The sequence below is a fragment of the Passer montanus genome, unplaced genomic scaffold (assembly GCF_014805655.1).
Source record: "Passer montanus isolate IOZ18808 unplaced genomic scaffold, ASM1480565v1 scaffold2, whole genome shotgun sequence".
NCBI classification, from domain to species: domain Eukaryota; kingdom Metazoa; phylum Chordata; class Aves; order Passeriformes; family Passeridae; genus Passer; species Passer montanus.
The window spans coordinates 10,236,646-10,254,669 of record NW_024366591.1 but is presented as its reverse complement, the minus strand read 5'-3'; the positions used below and the strand labels follow the sequence as shown (position 1 = coordinate 10,254,669).

General features: G+C 37.0%; 1 protein-coding gene across 10 annotated transcripts in view; it reads right to left on the bottom strand.

Annotated features, from left to right (window-relative positions):
• The window catches only part of RYR2 (ryanodine receptor 2), a 386,098-nt gene that overhangs the window by 367,678 nt on the left and 396 nt on the right, over window positions 1-18,024 (bottom strand). The gene's annotated exons all lie outside the window — the stretch shown is intronic.

Genomic DNA, 18,024 nt, shown 5'->3' with positions numbered 1-18,024 from the left:
ACTTCCAGTATCCTCCCACATAATGTCTGCATTGTATGTCCTCATCTTCAAAGGCACAGCCCTCCAATTCTCCATATTCAAATTCATCAGGAATCCAGAGGAGATTAGAATGAACACCAAGATATCCTCTGTGTTCCTGGGCACACTACTTCATTTTCCCGTCCCTTGGTCTCATCTCAGCGTTCCTCTGCTCTTTGAGGCAGGAATTGTGACACGTTGCACATTTGTACAGTAGCATAGTGGCACCCGTGCCTCAGCTGAGCCCTCCAGGCACTACAAAATGCAATCAATAACAGTAATTAATTTTGTCCCTTGTTTCCTCTTTTATCCAACTGCTGTGGTCTTTCCTCTGACAACTGAATATACATCACAGCTCCTTGTGTTTTGTCCCACTAAGAAAGACACCTATTGTTCCCCTCTCCTTAGACCTACCTATACCCAATTCTTTTAAAAAAAAATAACAATTGGTTCTCTTTATTCAAATTCTGTCACAAAACTCATTTCCTCCAGGTAAACTTTCATTACTAATTTAAGGCAGCATGCACTACTTCAAATTTACGGGTTAAACAACTAAGAGACAAATATAAGAAGTGTTTCAGAATTAAAATACCAATGTTACATGGAAAATTGTTGGTTTGTTTCATATGTATATATTGTCCCTTATCAAACTAACAGGTGACGAGTAGAAATCTGAAACCAGGGCAGATCTTCCACTACAGATCGGGCCTTCTGAGAATGGTTTAAGTTATTTCAAGATTCCTATTGACATTAAACACAGGAAATGCTCAGAGAAAATATTCATGTACTTTCATCCATACTCATGCACACATACACACCCACACAAGCAGACAAGAGTCCAACAAAGCCAGAGCTCTTTTGGCAAGACAAACCTCAAATCAAAATTAGTGTTTTGTGCCAGCACCAGTCATCAACAACTTCTTCGTATCAGTCTCTTAAACACTGAGTACCTATTCCTAGACAGAAAATGCAAGTTTTCTCCATGTAACTATCTCTAACATGACTATTTATGAGCTCCCACTATGCAGCAGAGACATGAATGTAGAGAAATCACAAGCGACTTGTGCCATTTTAAGGGACTACCAACAGGACACTTTGAGCAAAACCAAGTGAAATTTGGGTTAAACCACAAGCAGCTCATCTGCACTAGCAAATCACATCACTACCACTTGGTTGCTGTCAACCAAGGCAGCACCATGCAAGAAACAGTAAAACATCCTATGAAGATGTTTTAATGTTTCAGTACTTGTCTTAGTGTCATGTCCAGCACTGAAACAGTGCCAAACAAAGGCAGATTTGTTACAGCTTGTTTAGGGACCCCATCCTTACCCAGGAAACTGACAAAAAAATTGCTTCAGTTTAGAAACCAAAACATGAAACTTCCCTGCTTCAAGTTAAAAGTCAGATTGTGACAACTCATGAGCTGGACTTAGACCATTCACACAGTGGAGAAAAATCCAGCTTTGCAAATGCAAAGTGATGCGATATATCTGCAACTATCTGAATACTCCAAATATTTCTCTGCAAAAAATTCTTCAACATTTATTTCTCTTAAAACAAATCTGACTTAAACACTTGAAATTTTACATCTCCTTGTTTATATATTTTCAGAAATAATTCTGCTTATTCATTGTGGCCATCAGATTAATTGTGCCTTTTAATTTCTCTGATAGTGATGAAATATTTCACATACATATTTTGCGTTTTCTAAATGTTCTTTCCTGTAATCTTCCTCTCCTTGTAACAAAGTCTCTTCTGAGGATACATATATAGCAGTTAGGTACTGTTCTTAAAAAATGTAGTTGACCTCCTAATGGGCAATACTCACTTTTTTATTGCTTTTAGTGTTGTTTCTGGAAGTAAAGAAAAGCCATGTATTAAGAGGTCTCGTAATTCACTCCAGTGTCTGGAGCTGGAACAGGGTAGACACAGACTGACAATGGAAATTCCAACCCTGTAAGAGTGCTCTAATCACTGACCATTTCAATTCTGAATGTGAACGACTTTTCTTAGTTAAGTTCTTCTAAAAGGGTACTTTTATTCATTATGAAAAAGTCCTGTAGTCATGTTATAGGGCTCAGTACATGTCATAGACCTTTCATGATGTCTTGCTTGGACCAATACAGGTTCTAAAAATATTGGTGAGACCTGAGATGAGACAGGATGAACTCCAGAAATTACTTTTTTACCCCCTTCTAGGGGGACATTCCAAACCCCGGAATAAGTTGCCCCAAGGCACTATGAACTGCATCTGTGGAGAGCTCAAAAGCAAAATGGACTAGATGATCTTGAGAGGTTCCTTTCAACCCCAGTGGTTCTGTAAAAAATCAAAAAAAATGTCAAGTGTTGCAGCACTAATAATTTTGACTATTCAGACTGCAGTAATCACCAAGACAACCCCAGTTCAATTCAAACACCTGTTCAAGCCCTTGGAACAGCCAAAAATCAGCAGGAAAACAATGATGGTTATAATTAATTTGGACTTGATAGTTTTGATCAATCAGTCTCCAGACAATTTAAAGGGAGTGGAATGTGATTTCATATTATAGATGGAAATTTGCATTTGAATTCCCACACTGATACACATTTTACTAAATCTAGTTTTAACAGCAGAGGTAGAGGATATCATGATTGTGTGTCTTAGTCTAGCTGAGGTTTTCAATACCTAAAGCAGGTTCTGAGGATTGTTCTACTTTCCAACAACACTGTATTTAAGCTGCTTCTTCAGAGGATGAACTTGCAAAAATCAGAAGCCGCACGGCCTTAGGCAATGTGCTGTCAGACCACACACTCTCTCTAGCAATAAAAATATATTTTGTCATTGGATCCTCAATCTGCACTCATAAACACTGATACTCATAGAGGTGCTTTCTACAGAGATTCTTAGCCAAGTATAAGGATAAAGTGGCAAGAGCTAATTGAAGACTAAATTTTCAAATATATTTCAAAGAGCCCAAATTCCTTATGCAACAAGTAGCCTGAATCCATAATACTCATTCCACAGGTGATCTTGACAACCTCTAACTAAACAAAGTGGCACTTAGTTTCTCACTTTCCCAGACCCCACTCTCTTTCAAGGCCTCCAATCAGATATCCCTCTCTGAGCCAAAGAAAAAGCTAAACCCAAGAGAAAAATTAATACCACAATATTTGTTGTTTAAAAATCAATTCATATTTAAGTGAAATAGTTAAGAGCAGTCATTTTAAAAAATACCTTTTCATTGTTTATCTTGCAACCTCCAAAACTAAAAAATTGCTTGATTCACTCCTTTGTTTAACCCAGCTGGCCAGCAAAACCATGCCAGGTGAGCTGTGCAACTAATGCACTGAAATGCACCAGAAAATGCAATAGGATTTCTAATGGCCAAAGTCTGCAGAACAAAAGAAAACAAACAAACAAAAAAAAAGAAAAGAAAAAAAAACAAACAAAACAAAAAAGAACTACCAAAAATATTGAAAAAAAAAATCCAAAGTCTGCAGAACAAAAGAAAACAAACAAACAAAAAAAAAAGAAAAAAAAAACAAACAAAACAAAAAAAGAACTACCAAAAATATTGGGAAAAAAAAAAACCACTTCTCAGGAAGCTCAGCAGTTTAACAGCTCCCTGAAGCAACCTTAATAACATAACATACTGTTAAAACAAATAAAGAAGAACTCAAAACCCCCCAAAAACAACAAAGCCCACAACCTGCAAGCAGTACTTCTGCATAAGCAAAGTCTTACGTTTAAAACAATATTGGAGAGAAGAGTTACACACTGCATTGCAAGCTGTACCACAGTTTCATAGATGTCATGTTGACCAAAGACGTGGCAGTGATACCTCTGTCAGGTGATCTTTAATAATACTCTGTCTGTCCCCTGGACCATCTCCAAATCTCCTAACAGCACCTTCTGTCAATATCCAGACTCAGCTCACGACCACCACATTGTGCTGCATCAATGACAATATTTTGAATTGACACGTCTCTGACTGTCAAAAGTTCATGACGTACTCTGTGCTAACTTCAGCTAGAAGTGTGCCTCTCTACAATTGCCAACACTGGGCTCATCACAATGCTCTGGCCTTTGTATGCTCTTTGTCTCTACTCCTTTTTAAAAACTATTTCAACATATAGCATGTAAAAATCCAAACATTGGCACACATGACAAATCTGAAAATTAAACAGGCGAACAACAGTTAAGAGCAGGAGCTACCATCCCTAGAACAGACATTAAAAGAACACTATTGATGTAACCCAAGTTACACAACCAAAACCTAGGGAATTCTAACACTGCTCACTTTCTCATCTGAATTCTCTTACACATCCAGAGAAAAAAATCCTTGGGTACCAGGAGCTGTGAACTCAGGAGCTTCTGTTAGAGTTGAAGTAAAAGGTTCATGTTTCCAGCTGAACCTGACAAAACCACCTTCCACGGGCCAGAGGGTTGCATGGGAGAAGCACAATCCATTCCTGATGAGCTTTCTCTTCCTGATGAGAAGTTTGAAGCTACTGCAATTAAAAGCAGGTGAATAAATTCCTCCTGGAAGTCAGCACCAAATCTGTGTAGTCCAATTCTGATCTGTTTTCAGCCCTGCAGGATTGAGTAGAGTGATGGAACTCTCTTCTGCAACAAGATCTCCCTCACTTCATAAGGTGTGGAAAATATAGGTATTTTGGGCTAATTTCTAGATATGTAGTATCCAAGTCCACCCAAATACTTTTCTATTCTCTGACACAAACTAATGTCAGAGAATAGAAAGCTTTAGTACAGCTTTCAGAAAAGCATGTCCAGTCCTAAAAAATGTAGTAATTTATGATTTTACTGTGCTGTAGCTCCTTACCGAGAAACACAAATTACAGACTAGAACTTACTTTTCACCCTGAGGAGGAAAAAAAAAAGTAACTTGCATTTGTTAAATTATAAAATTACTATGAGTTAAGAGACAATGCTCTTATCTCTTTAGACTATAAAATCTTTATTATGAAAATATATTACACTTTAAACAAATGTTAAATTTAAATCAAGAAATATATTAACCTTTACTTCAGCAAGAGTTGGGTTAGAAGAAGAAAAGAATGTAGGTCAGTTTTAAAAGATAGCAAGAGGTTGTTTATATACGCTTCAATTTTTCTCAAGGTCATCCTCTTCAAAACAAAATACTACCATTTTGCGCTCACCACTCCAGTTCTTCACAATGAAGGAGATATATATTTTGGAAAGAAAAGTTTCAATTCCAGATATGGGTTAGTTTAGATGCAAAAAAGAATCCAAAAACCCCATACACAAATCAAAAAGTACCAAGAAAACCAGAAGAGAAAACAGGGCACATTTTCATACAAGTATCACTATTTTCTTAACTCTGATAAAATTAACTCCAGTCTTTAAGGAGAAAAAAAAAAAAAACAACAAAAAAAAATTTTAAAAAAAATTTAAAAAAAAAAAAAAAACACAAACAAACCCTGCTATACAGCATTTCAAGTAAACACAGAGACCACATCATCATTTGGAGTAATCAGTTTCTGATAGAAGTTTCTGAACAAGATATCTGGAAACTGTCGAATAAAACATATGCAAGGCTTCACAGAAAGTTTGGTTATGTGAATGGAAAATCCAGTAAATATGAAGAAACTTACAGACTATTTCTGCAGGATATAAGCAGGAAATGGTCTCTTACCAGATACTGCCATGCAAACCATGTGCAATCAAGAAAACTCTTTGAAGTTCTTTCCACTTTAAGCCTTACAGTTTTACTGGAAGACAGGAGCTCAAGTGCTGGACTAGGCAGATTAGACAAATGTGAGCAGAAGGCATATTCCCATGCCTATATATTTTTTTCATTATATATTCTGCTCCAATTCAAGTGCAGGGCAAATCACTCAGATGAACTCAGAAAACCAGCAGATGCATTTTAATGTTTACCTGATTTCTACAATGAATTTGAAAGTGCACATAATTTTAGCTATTTTGCCACTGCCATAGTTAATACAGGAGGCTGAAAAAGCAAATTTGCACAGCAAGAGCTCAGCTCCACTAAGTGCTGATATTCCTAAAATGGATTTTCCTTAGGCTTGCAGACACCAAATAAAAATCACAGGTGCACTGCTGATGTTTCAGAAACTTTGTGACAAGATAATTTCTTACTTTGAAGTATAATTGATACTTTCCTCAGTAACTAAACAAAAGTAATTGCAGTGGTAAATGCTTCAAGACAAACAGATCTCACAACCTTGTAATACAGACCAAGTAAAAAGATATCTTTTTTAAAAGGTATTAATTAAAATGTGACACTGAAAGTGTAAAAAATAAATAGTAAGAAGCAGCATTTTTGCATGTATCTAGTACCTAAAAAGCAGTATTTCCCCACAGCATGGATAACTTCCTGAGAAAATTAAATAGATTTGTAATCTCAAATCCAGGTTAGAGTTGACTTCAGATTCCATGGTGGACATAAAATTTATGCTGGACACAGCAGAAGTACACTGTTGTTAGCAGAAAAACACGCAAATGCAACTCTATGAGGATATTTAGCTTCTTAGCAAAGGCATCAGGGAGGTTTATAGAAAAAGAAAAACCTAACTTTCTTCTCAAAAAACAGAATTATTACCTTTTCTGAATTGGACAAGATGATATATCTGAGTAGCAAAGTTGGAACAATTTACCATCAGATGTAAATATTTTGACAGACAATTAGCAATACGCACACAATTTTAAACTAATTGTGCAAAAGCCAGGTCACACATTTCTGGCACCTAAGCAAGATTAATATTAATTGTGTTAAAATGGCAGACAAGGACATGAATTCAACACGTTTAGACCATTACATACAACAGCACACACCACAATTAGTGTATGATTCAGCTCTGGTTAAAATCTAGCAAAGGTTTGACATCAACAGCGAGAACAGAATCAGACTTATAAAAAACATACATGGCCATATAGAGACATCACAGACATAGACCAACAAATCATTTCATGGAATGTTTAACAGATGAAGAGTAGATTATTCTGCTAGACAATATACTAAAATCAATTAATTTACATTTGATTTGCAGTATCATTTAAGCAAGAGGTAAGAGAGACAGGTTTTTATTTGAAGCAGTCTTGTAATACAGGATTTGTTTTTAGGCTGCTGGCCAAAAAGTGTATTTGTGCCATAAGTATTTTCTTCCAGCCTTTTGTTAATAGAATAACCTTTAACAACCTGTTATACCAATCTGCCTGTTTTATGTATTTCTTTCATTTAAAAGATTTATTCCTCAGGCAAGGAAAATGAGATCCAGCTAGAAATTTTGAAAGGAATATAATTATTTTTTTTCAGCTGATCACTCTTTAATTTAAAGGTATACAGTAAGGTTACAAACCCATTTCACTCACAGAACTCCTTCTTTCTCTGCCCCTCCAATACAACAAATTACTAGGGTAAAACCACTAACAGCAAACCGTAACTTTTGAGTAAGAACTTACTACAACAAAGTGCGCTTCCCAAGCTCTAGATGTGGTTCCAATTGTCAAACTGTAATTCTGTAACAGACATAAATCATCATAAAAAAACCTCACTCATCAACAGAATTTACAGAGGTACATAAAGAAGTAATTTTGTTAGCACTGACAATCTCACACAACTCACCACCAGTTAACGTCATTACTTCATTGAATATGTGTTCTGACCCACGTTAGTTCATTTTGTTAGTAAATCAAAAAGTGCAGCAAGGCCTTCTTGTGTAAACAGAAGTGCAAATGCCATGCATAAGAAACAGAAGTCTCCCACTGAGTTCAGAAGGTTGAGCACTTCTCATACACCATATTAATTGGATTACTTTACAGGATTACAGCCTCAGAAAACTGATACAGTAACTCTCACCTACAGGTTTTCCTACCGTCAGCAGAAGGTACCTTTTTGCAGAGGGCCAAACTATTCCCTAAGTCAGGCACAGGATGTTTGCAATGAGCTGATTTACCGAGTTTGAGGGACAGCCCCCCAAAACAAACTGGTTTTGAAGGGAAAAATACTGTCACTGATGCTCTTTTATCTTTACAGCTTGTCAAAAGAAAAATAAACTGTAGAACAGAAAGCAGAATAAAAAATAGGCATAAAATAGAAAGCATCTAATTCTGCCTCAGTAACAGATTTCTAGTATAAGTAAGATAAAAGTCAGAAAATTCAGCTGCAATTGCAGCTGACATACAAGTAGATAGAACCCAACCAGAAATTTCAAAAGAAAAAACAGCATTACTTCTGACATAATCAGAATAAAGTGATGCTTGTAACATTTTCAACAGAATATGTCAATGTTGCAACTTGATATACCTTTAAACCACATCCATTTAATTTTCAGTAGATTAAAAGAGGTATGAGAATTCCAAGGTCAGATGGGAGAAAAAAAATCAAATATGCTTTCAGTTGCTTGAAGTCAATAAACAAGTGTAAATATCCCAGTATTTTAAAATGCAGGTATACAGTATTTTGCTGAACTGAGCAGCACATCTCACCTGGAAAAAGATACCTCCATTCACCTTTAGGAACATGAAAATCTAATTATCTCTACCTAATTACTCATTTTTCACCTCCCACTCATGGAAAATTGAAGTGTTTCTTCTTGCATCTAAACTTAAATAACACTTTCTGTGCAAAATCTGGTTTGTTGTTTGTTTTTTGGTTTTGGTTTTTTTGTTTCGTTTTGTTTTTGGGTTTGTTTTTTTTCCCTGAAAAGCCAGGCAACAAACTATGCCTCTCAAAAGGATGGCAAAGCTCACCTGCAAGTTATGACATCCCTCCCTCCTACATTCCATCCCTCTCCCTTTCTAGACAAATTCTGTTCAGTTGAAATTGAAGATTTTTGGAGTCTTTCACTTCAATAAGATGAAGCTTTCCAGAGGCAAAGCATGCAAAGGAAAAGGAGAAAGAAAATGCAGACTAATCATACATCAAGACAAATGATGTTCTGAATTCATTTTACTGAAATTCTTGTGGTAACTTCTGACATCTTAGTAAACTTCTTGTCATGCAAACATCTTTGCATGACATTTTTAAAACACTTAATTTTTCTTGTTCTAAGACAAGAAACAAACAAAACCTTGACCTTTGTCAGACCAAGAATAAAATTAAAAATAAAAAAATAAATAAGACAAAGAAATTCCAAATTTAAGACACTCCTTCAAAAAAAACCAACCAAAAAAACCCCATAACCTTCTATCAATTTGAATGAATTCTTAAATTCATAACTATGGACAATAGTAAACCCTACCACAGGCTTAGGTTGAAGCTGTGCCACACTTAAAATCAGGAAGAGCCATCAAATCCAATACTGGAAGAGAAGGATCACAGTGGCTCTGACAAGACCAAGGAAAAGTGATAGGGATTAAACAAGGTTTTGGACTCAGATCTTCAAACTCCAAAGAAAAGCAAGTTAAAATGAACCAGAAGATAGGGTAGAGAACAAACACTGTACCCTTCTTGTAAAAGATACTGCTAACAGATACCAGAAATGGACTTGGAGGTATAACATTGCAATATTCTGAAAGATCAAAAAATGCAATGTTTCTTTTGCAGGATTTCAGGAACCTTCTCAAATCAAAGAAAATTTACAGGATATTTCTACAAGAACCCTGGTCAGATCAAAATGAAGAGCAGGCCTCCATTGATTCTTCTTCCATTGACATACAACTAGAAAAAGCAGTATGTCAATGGAAGAAGACTCTTTAAATGCATAATTCATTACGTCTCAAATCAAAGAAAATTTACAGGATATTTCTACAAGAACCCTGGTCAGATCAAAATGAAGAGCAGGCCTCCATTGATTCTTCTTCCATTGACATACAACTAGAAAAAGCAGTAACACTTTAAATGCATAATTCATTACATGAGACACATTAGAAGTGATTAAAGACTAAATAATAAGGCTGACATATCTGATCAGGCAGTCAGACCATCATGTAAAGACCTACTGAAAAACATCTTGGGGTCTGCATCATTAATTCACAATCTTACCCTACTGAAATTCAGTTAACAATTATGGCACTTGAGTTTTCTGGATTTACCTGTGCAGCTATCACCCTCCTGCAATTACTAAACAGTAGAGTAGTTGTTTTTCTTTTGCTCACAAGCTTTTCTGAAGGACCCAAGACTACATAATTCCAGGATTACAATAAACTAGGCACACTCTGAGCCCAGCAGAGCCTGGTGGAACTGGTGTGGCACAAAGTCAAACCCCAGCAGACTCAGCATGGCACAGGACAAACCTTTGTTTTCTGTGTTAGCTGGGGCAGTGCAAAAAAACCAAAAACCACATTTATTTAATATAAGCTTTTAAGAGAAGATTAATCCAACTCTTAAGAAACGAAGAGCTATTAAATTGTCTGTAACATCAGAAGAAAGAAATGGGGATGGAGAGAACCTTACTGAGTATTTCCCTGCATCACATACTGTGAATTTTTTTACTTTCCACTTGCATGGAAAAGGGAATATGCATTCCATCTCCCTGTTACATGCCATAAAGACTGCAAACACACATAACTATCTATGCATTAGCATTGCAAAATCCACTTCCTAAATGGGCAGAAAATAGACAAAAATATGAAGTTGCAAGATCTTGGCAAATCCCCAGTGTTAGGAGTACACAGAATTCTTGTGACTGTTGCAGGGCTAGGGATTCTTATGTATCTGTACAGGTATTTAGGTTGCTTCTGTCACCATTGGAACCAAATGCTTTTACAAAGGCAGCTTAAGGATGAAGACCGTGTGTCTGCAGAGAGATTTCACAATCTGGCTTGTGCTTAACATGTCAGTTCTAACTAAATTATTTCTTAGTTTCACAAAATAAACACACAGTAGGTGATGTTCAAATGTTTATTAGCATGCCTGATGTACAATGAGGATCAGTTACCAGTGAATGAATCCCACAATCCAAAAGTTTACTGAGTCTTATTGCAGATCTATCCAATTGCCTAGGCTTACTCTGAAAACTCTTCAAATTCCATTCATTCCTCCACCTAAATTTATATACAAGTTCTGCTTGCCCATCACAGGAATGAAGATGTTCATACACCACAGGAAATGATCTGGCATATTCAGCAAAGGAAGATACATTCCTCTTTCTCATTTTCCTTTTTCTGAAGCCAAAAAACACATCCCACACAAATCCCAGGTACTTGTTTTTTCCAGCTTTGCCTGGTTTAAAAGGAAAAAATATAGCTGTAAGAGACAGCCATTTCTGGCTTGATTCCATTAATACAACTCCACATTCTGGCAACCTCCAGGAAAACTCACAGACAGCCAATGCAAATTTTGTGTTGCTGACTTTCATCATTCCTTTGAAATAAGGATTTAAGCAGAGATATACTTCAAATTCAGCACACTCAGTTTTCACAGCAGAATTCCAGAGAGGTTTTCAGAGAGGTGGAGATATAAGACATGCCAGTGTTTGACATTGGTTCTGCCAGCTAATATCCTTCAGATATTTTTTCCCACAGTCAAGTAAAAGACAACCAGGTAACACAGGTCTGTTGTTATGCAGCATTATTACCCAAATCCTCTGGGAAGCTGTCTCACAAAACGCAATGATCTTGTCACTCCATCTCGGTGACAAAAAAAAACTTGTCCTGAACCAAAATGTCATCTACATTAAAAATTAACTCATCCATCATCTTCCCTCATAGATTTTTGCCAAAGTCCTTCTGGGAAGTCTGAATTACTAGGAAACGTAATATACTTTTTTTCAAGCACATCACAATTATAAGGAAGTCACTCCTATGATAAGCATTAAAGTATGCCACAACACTGAAGGAATGACATCATCTTTTTATTTAAAATTTTATGTAGTTGTTAGTGTGAATGTTCTTAAAAACACATCAATATTACTTTAAATCTGACTATTTGAGCACTATATTTACAGAGGAATTGCAGCTGTCACATAAATTAACACAGCTCATGTTGTCACACCCTACCTATCACATCTTTTCCTTTACTAACAGAAAGCATTTAGACACCAGTTTGTTTTTATGCACCAATGCTGAGAAGCTATGAAAAGCTTCTACTAAATCACATGCCACAAAAACATTTGTTCCAACCTATAGTAGCTGAGTAACATCACGGGGCTCAAGAAGCAGCAACACATTTGAAGAGGTTAATCCCTTCACCTCACAAGTTGCACCATGGTTATTACATTTTAAAAAAAAATTTAAAAGAAGAAAAAGTTCTTTAATAACTGAATACATAATTAGTTATTGAATCTCACACTTCATAACAAGGGACTACAGTATAAAAGTACACTGCAGTAAAACCACACGGGAGCTCTTGCCAGTCTTTGTATGGAAACTGGGGTGACCTCTCGTGATGGTGCAGGCAGTGCCCTTAAGCTGCTCTATTTCTTACAAGGAGAACAAAGAAATACCACAGCTGTGCCTCTGATGGTGACAGCATATTACAGCAAGTTCCATATTGCTGTGGTTGCATATAAAAAGGCTTAAACTGTTGTCAAAACTAGCTCCTTTATGCCTTTTCTCAGTTACTAAGATGCATCAGGCAGACCCAGAGGCCCTCCATTTCCAGAGTGGTACAGACAACACAGCCAGACATGGCATAAGTGCCATACAACTGCAAAACATAATACAGGCCTTTAGCAGAATACAAACTGGAGACAGAAATTATGACAGGCTATCCTTACTATCCAGGCTACAGGGAGAAATTCCAGGGTATAACTGTGTCAAACAAACACAGCAAGAAGTTCAAATTCTTTCAATCACCCTGGTAAAATGTGGTCATTTACAGTTCAAAGTTATTGATGTATTATTACCAAATGAAAGAATTATTATTAGTATTATGAAGTAAAGGAAGTATAGGAATATATACACTTCTTGACTTTCCTTCTGTCATCCACACAAAGCTTCATTTCAGTCAGATCAGGAAATTTAAGCAAAAGCCTAGATGTAATTCAGAAAACAATACCAAAACTAATGCAGATTTTCAACATGAATCAAAAATCAGAAGAAAACTATTTCTGTCTTTTCAGTTTAATTCACATACTTAGTGGGGTCAGCCCACTGTCAGTATTTCACCACACAACTTCCAATCTTCTACCTTGATTTAGGGAAATACTTCAATAATCCATATCCCTGCTAAAGAAAGACTAGTTTATTTTCTTGAATTAGAATCCTCCTGTGCACTTTGCACACAGCCATGTAAGAGGAAAAAAATGCCTTTAAAATATGCCTGTAATAATATAGCACATAAATAGAGAAGTACAAGTGAGCTATCTCATGCCCATTCTAAATCTTGGGTCAGAAATAAGAGGTATTCTCTCTTTATAGTCTGTCCATGTTTTAAGTTCCTACAATGGATTTTCCTCAGGTCTTCACAATTCCAAAAAGCAGGATGCATCAAAACATCTTCAGACTGATAGGAAATGCAGCTCTGTCTCTTGGAATATCAGTTAGCAAACTCACAGGGCTATCAAGAAACTTCCCTGGTGGACCAGCTATTAGCTACAGAGTTTCCCCAGCTGCCTTCTCACACATCAAACACAGACAACTTCCAGATGCAGACCACAGGACAAGACAGTACACACACTAGACAAGTGATTTCATCCACTAATATAATCTTAAAGTGGCATAAAATGTTTGGCAACCAATTTTGGAATAAAAAAAAAAAAATTATACCTGAAAGCTTCATATGTAATCCCCAAAAAAGAAATGGACTGCATGTCCTAGCTAAAACCCCTTCACTACAAACAAGCTATCCAGATCAATTCCAAAATAGAATTTGAGATCATATTCAGTATCTGTACTGCAGTGCAGTGCCTTAGAGAGGAAGGTACAAATGCTGCAATCTCAGCCACGCCATCCCTCACATGAGCTGTTCAACAGTGGTCTCTTGTGCCAGTCCCTGGTGTATCTTCAAAAGTCACAAACTGACAAGTACAAGAAACACTTTTTAAAATAAACAAAGGATATCCAAAGTGGGTTTTGGCATATTTTAATTCTAAAATTGCTTCTAATAGCCAAAGTTGCTTTTGAGCATTTTCTTTTTGTGCATTCTGATAATTGTATGTTTGATGACTGCAGCTACCAGAATCTCACATATTTTGATAAACCCCTTTAAAAGATAAGCAGCACATGAAAAGCATTAAGGGATTTAAAAAAAAAAAAAAAATGTCTTTTTTCTTTTCTGTTTCACTGAGAGACTTGCATAATTCTTCTCCTGTTGAGTTACTTATCTTACAATAATCTTCAGATTTCGTTTCTTCTGGTTCCGTTTGTGTCCTCTAATTCCATAGCATCTTCATGTAAGAATATGACTTTTAGTCAGATTTAAAGCAGCACTCATTGTTTAAATGCTGCCATAATGAGGAATATCTGAAGTAGGAGACTCTGAAATCAGAGAACTGCTGTCCTTGAAATGTGAACACAGCATTCTTCATTTCAAACTTCTCTGCCATAAACTTCATTCTAAGACCCAACACTGAGCAAATAAAAATCTTTTGCATGTCAAACATGAATGCTAAGTAATGTTTAAATTTGTTTCAAACTACTCTTTCAGTGTTGCAAAGCACACTTACACTTTCCACTGGCAGTCACATTCAGAACTATTAAATCCATATAGAAAATAAGGCAGCACAGAATACATTCACACATGCAAGAGGTTCTGTTTTACTGCAAGCTAATTTAAAAAATTTGAAAAAGGCATTGGAAGAGAGTGAAGACGGAAAGTCATCATTCAAACCTTTAAAAAAAAAAAAAAAGAAGGAAAGAGATGACTCCATCGGTCCTGGGGAACATGTGCTGCTCACGCTGATTACACCTCTGATTCCTGACAGGCATGGTAATCATCACTGTCTCAGAAGACAGTGAAAAAAAACATAACCCTGTCAGCCCTACTTCAGCATGTCCTGTTGGTGTCTCCTACCATAAACAGCTAAAAGCAGATCTGCCTCTAATTTAAGAAACTCCACAACTCTAGAAAACCATACACGCTTGCATCAGGAACATCACAAGACCAAATAGCTAAATTACACATTTCCCATTGCTTTTAGGTACATCTTGCTCCTGAAAGTCAGGACACCTTTAAAAAATATAAGGGACAAATATAGGCAATATTTTTTTGAAATCTTGCAATTGGTTTTCATCTTTTCACCAGCTTGCCACTGCACTTCTTGCAAAGGCCTTCCCTTGTAGGGGTTCTGTGTCACAGAAAACAGTCCTTGTACATGTATATTAAGGAAGGAGCCTATGCACTTAGGGGAAAATATTTTCTGTTTTCTCCTGGAACTTGGAATTACTTTCACTCTCATCAAATTATACATTCTAATAAAAATAGTAGAAAAATAAAGAAATAAAAACCAGGTGATTTCTGTATCAACTATGAATGGTTTAGATTCTTGACTGTAAAGACTAAACAGTGAAATCTATACACATGCAATCTTGATCTTTCTAGTATTATAAAATAAAAAACAAATTCCCCTACAGGGAAGAGGTCCTGCCTGGACACACAACTAATAAACACACAGCAGGATACTTGTTCTCCTTCACTTCTCCCACAGAGTACATGTTTATTCTGTGGGAGAAGTCAGGAGAATGTATGTCCAAACCTAAAAAAGGCCACACAATACAAAGTCATCTCCACCTGGAGTATTTGGCAAACTAATGAGGGAGATCCCTGTTTCCAGAGAAGCAAGTAATTCACAGGACTACAGAAGAGTTGCTTGAGAAGAACTGAACAGCACAGAGCTGATCTCCAGTCCGTCCAAAGCTGTCCCAAACAATGTAAGCTCTGATGCTTCCAGAAATACGGGGCTTTAATAGGTTGTGTTCACATCTCAGAAGTGATGTATCAAACTCAAATTATTCCCAAAAGAAACAGAAACCCATCGTAGCAGCAGAAATTGCAGGAGGTAATGCTTAATGTCACTTTACCAAAACAAAACCAAACCAGGAAAAAAAAAAAAGAAAAAAGAGCAGCAAGTAAAGAAGAGGAATCATTACACATATAGGAATGTGTGAAGATGAGAAAAATCAAAATTTCCAATAAACATGTGGGGAAAATACAAATTCAGTCTAGTAGCTTCATGCAAATAAAGGGCATTTTTAATTGAGTAAAATCTCATGTGCAATTTTAAACATTAAAAAATACAGTGTTTACATTGGAGGGTAGACTCTAAAGATTTTAGGAAGTTTATCAGGTCCTACCAGAAGAAGAAAATATGAAGAGCACTGTTTACATGTAGTAGGCCTACCGATGTCATCCTCAAAGTATTGAAAGCACAGAATGCTTTTTGCTTGCATACAGTGTTCTTTAAAAAGTTCTCATTTATCTACACAACATTTATGAATCCATCTGTCCCTAATTAGTATTTTTAAAATAAATAAAAAGAAAAGCTGCAGTAATTACCAGGGTAATATCAAATTCCCAGTGCTTTCTACCAAGGGCATGCAGAAAGTTGCAGACATCTAATAGCTTTAGAGACCACTAATCCAAGCCTTCTAACAACAGAGAGGTGGAAGACTACATAAAAAATGTCTGAAAACACGGACTTTTCCAAGTAATGCTCATAACTTGGACAAAGTGGAAGGAAGAGAAGAGTAAAAATCACTGCTTACACACCACTACAGATTATATGGGTTTCTCAGGCCTTTTTGATTAAACCACACAACATGCCTCCCCAAAGCTCAGTTTACCATACTCAAGGTCATTTTACCAGGGGTGCAACATGCTAAACATTTTCAAGTATTATCTAAGACTGCGTTTGCCAAATCTGTATCAAGGCTGACACACATTATCAGGAGTGCTGTTTTACATAACATGCTGCTGCTGTCAGGTGCTGGAGTTTAGCATTACTGTAGATGTGCTGAGCTGTATTAGTATGCTCAATGCTTCTCCTTCCCTATTAAGCATTCAGATAACATGAAGTAAGCTTAACATTCATGCCTGCAGTAAGGCTGCCACAGTACAAGTCTTCCAAAAATCTTTACCAGTGAAAAGTACTAATTAAAAAAACACTCGTAAATTGAGATGACAAATTTTCTTTCACAGAAATATTTGTCTGTTTTGTCTTTAGGTGTTAGGCAACACTACAATACAAGTCACATAATAATGCTGACAGGAAAAAAAAGTTGTGGATCTTCATGACAATATTGCATAACAGCTGTATTTTCTGTAAAAGCAGATTTTCTAAGAATCCTCAAACAAATAAAAAATAATTAACACTAAGGTATACATCTACTATTGTGCAGTTTCTGATAGAAATGGAAGACAACTGAGAACCAGGATTCTTAATGCCGCAAACAGTGTATGAATATGTTTCACATACACTATGTTGCTTTCTTTCCATCCCCATTTAGATGTATTTTCTTGCAAGCCACTGAACGTGAACGTTTTCTAAATCAGACAGTACTAAATAAAAGGGAAGTTATGCTTCATCCTACAGTCTCAGTGTTTCCAGTTCTACTTAACAAATGTCTCAGCAATTTTTCCTCAAACTGTGGCACGGTTTGTAGACACCACCATTCTAGATGCAGATGCCTATCTGTAAAACTTGCTAGGATTGTGCATATAAACGGCACTTGGGAGATGGCCGAGAAGATAAATAAAAGCATTGCTTGAAGAAACATAATCCAGCTAAGCATTAGATGCAGCAGTCCCGATGCATTAATTAAACGGAAGGAAGAAGCGCTCTAGCGCCTTAACATGCTCTGGACCGAAGTAACGAAAGGATGCGCACGCCAGGAAAAGCCGTGTTAGTCTGTGCCCGGCGAGGAGAACGCCCGCAAGTTAGTGGGAACCTCCGCGGGGAGGGAACAGGGTGACAGAGGTGGTTTTTTCCCCAAGCCTATTTCTGCAAAGGGAGTGTGACTGCAGTTTTCGCGCCGGGGACGGCTGCTCGGTTAGCACCCGCAGCACATCGCGGCCGGCAAGGCTCCGGAGAGGAGCTGCCGGGGAGGCGCCGCTCGCCCCCGCCCGCCTGCCCGGTGCCCCTCCCGCTCATCCCGGCCGCCCATCGCCCCCCGCCCGGCCTCGGGGCCGCTCGCTGCCG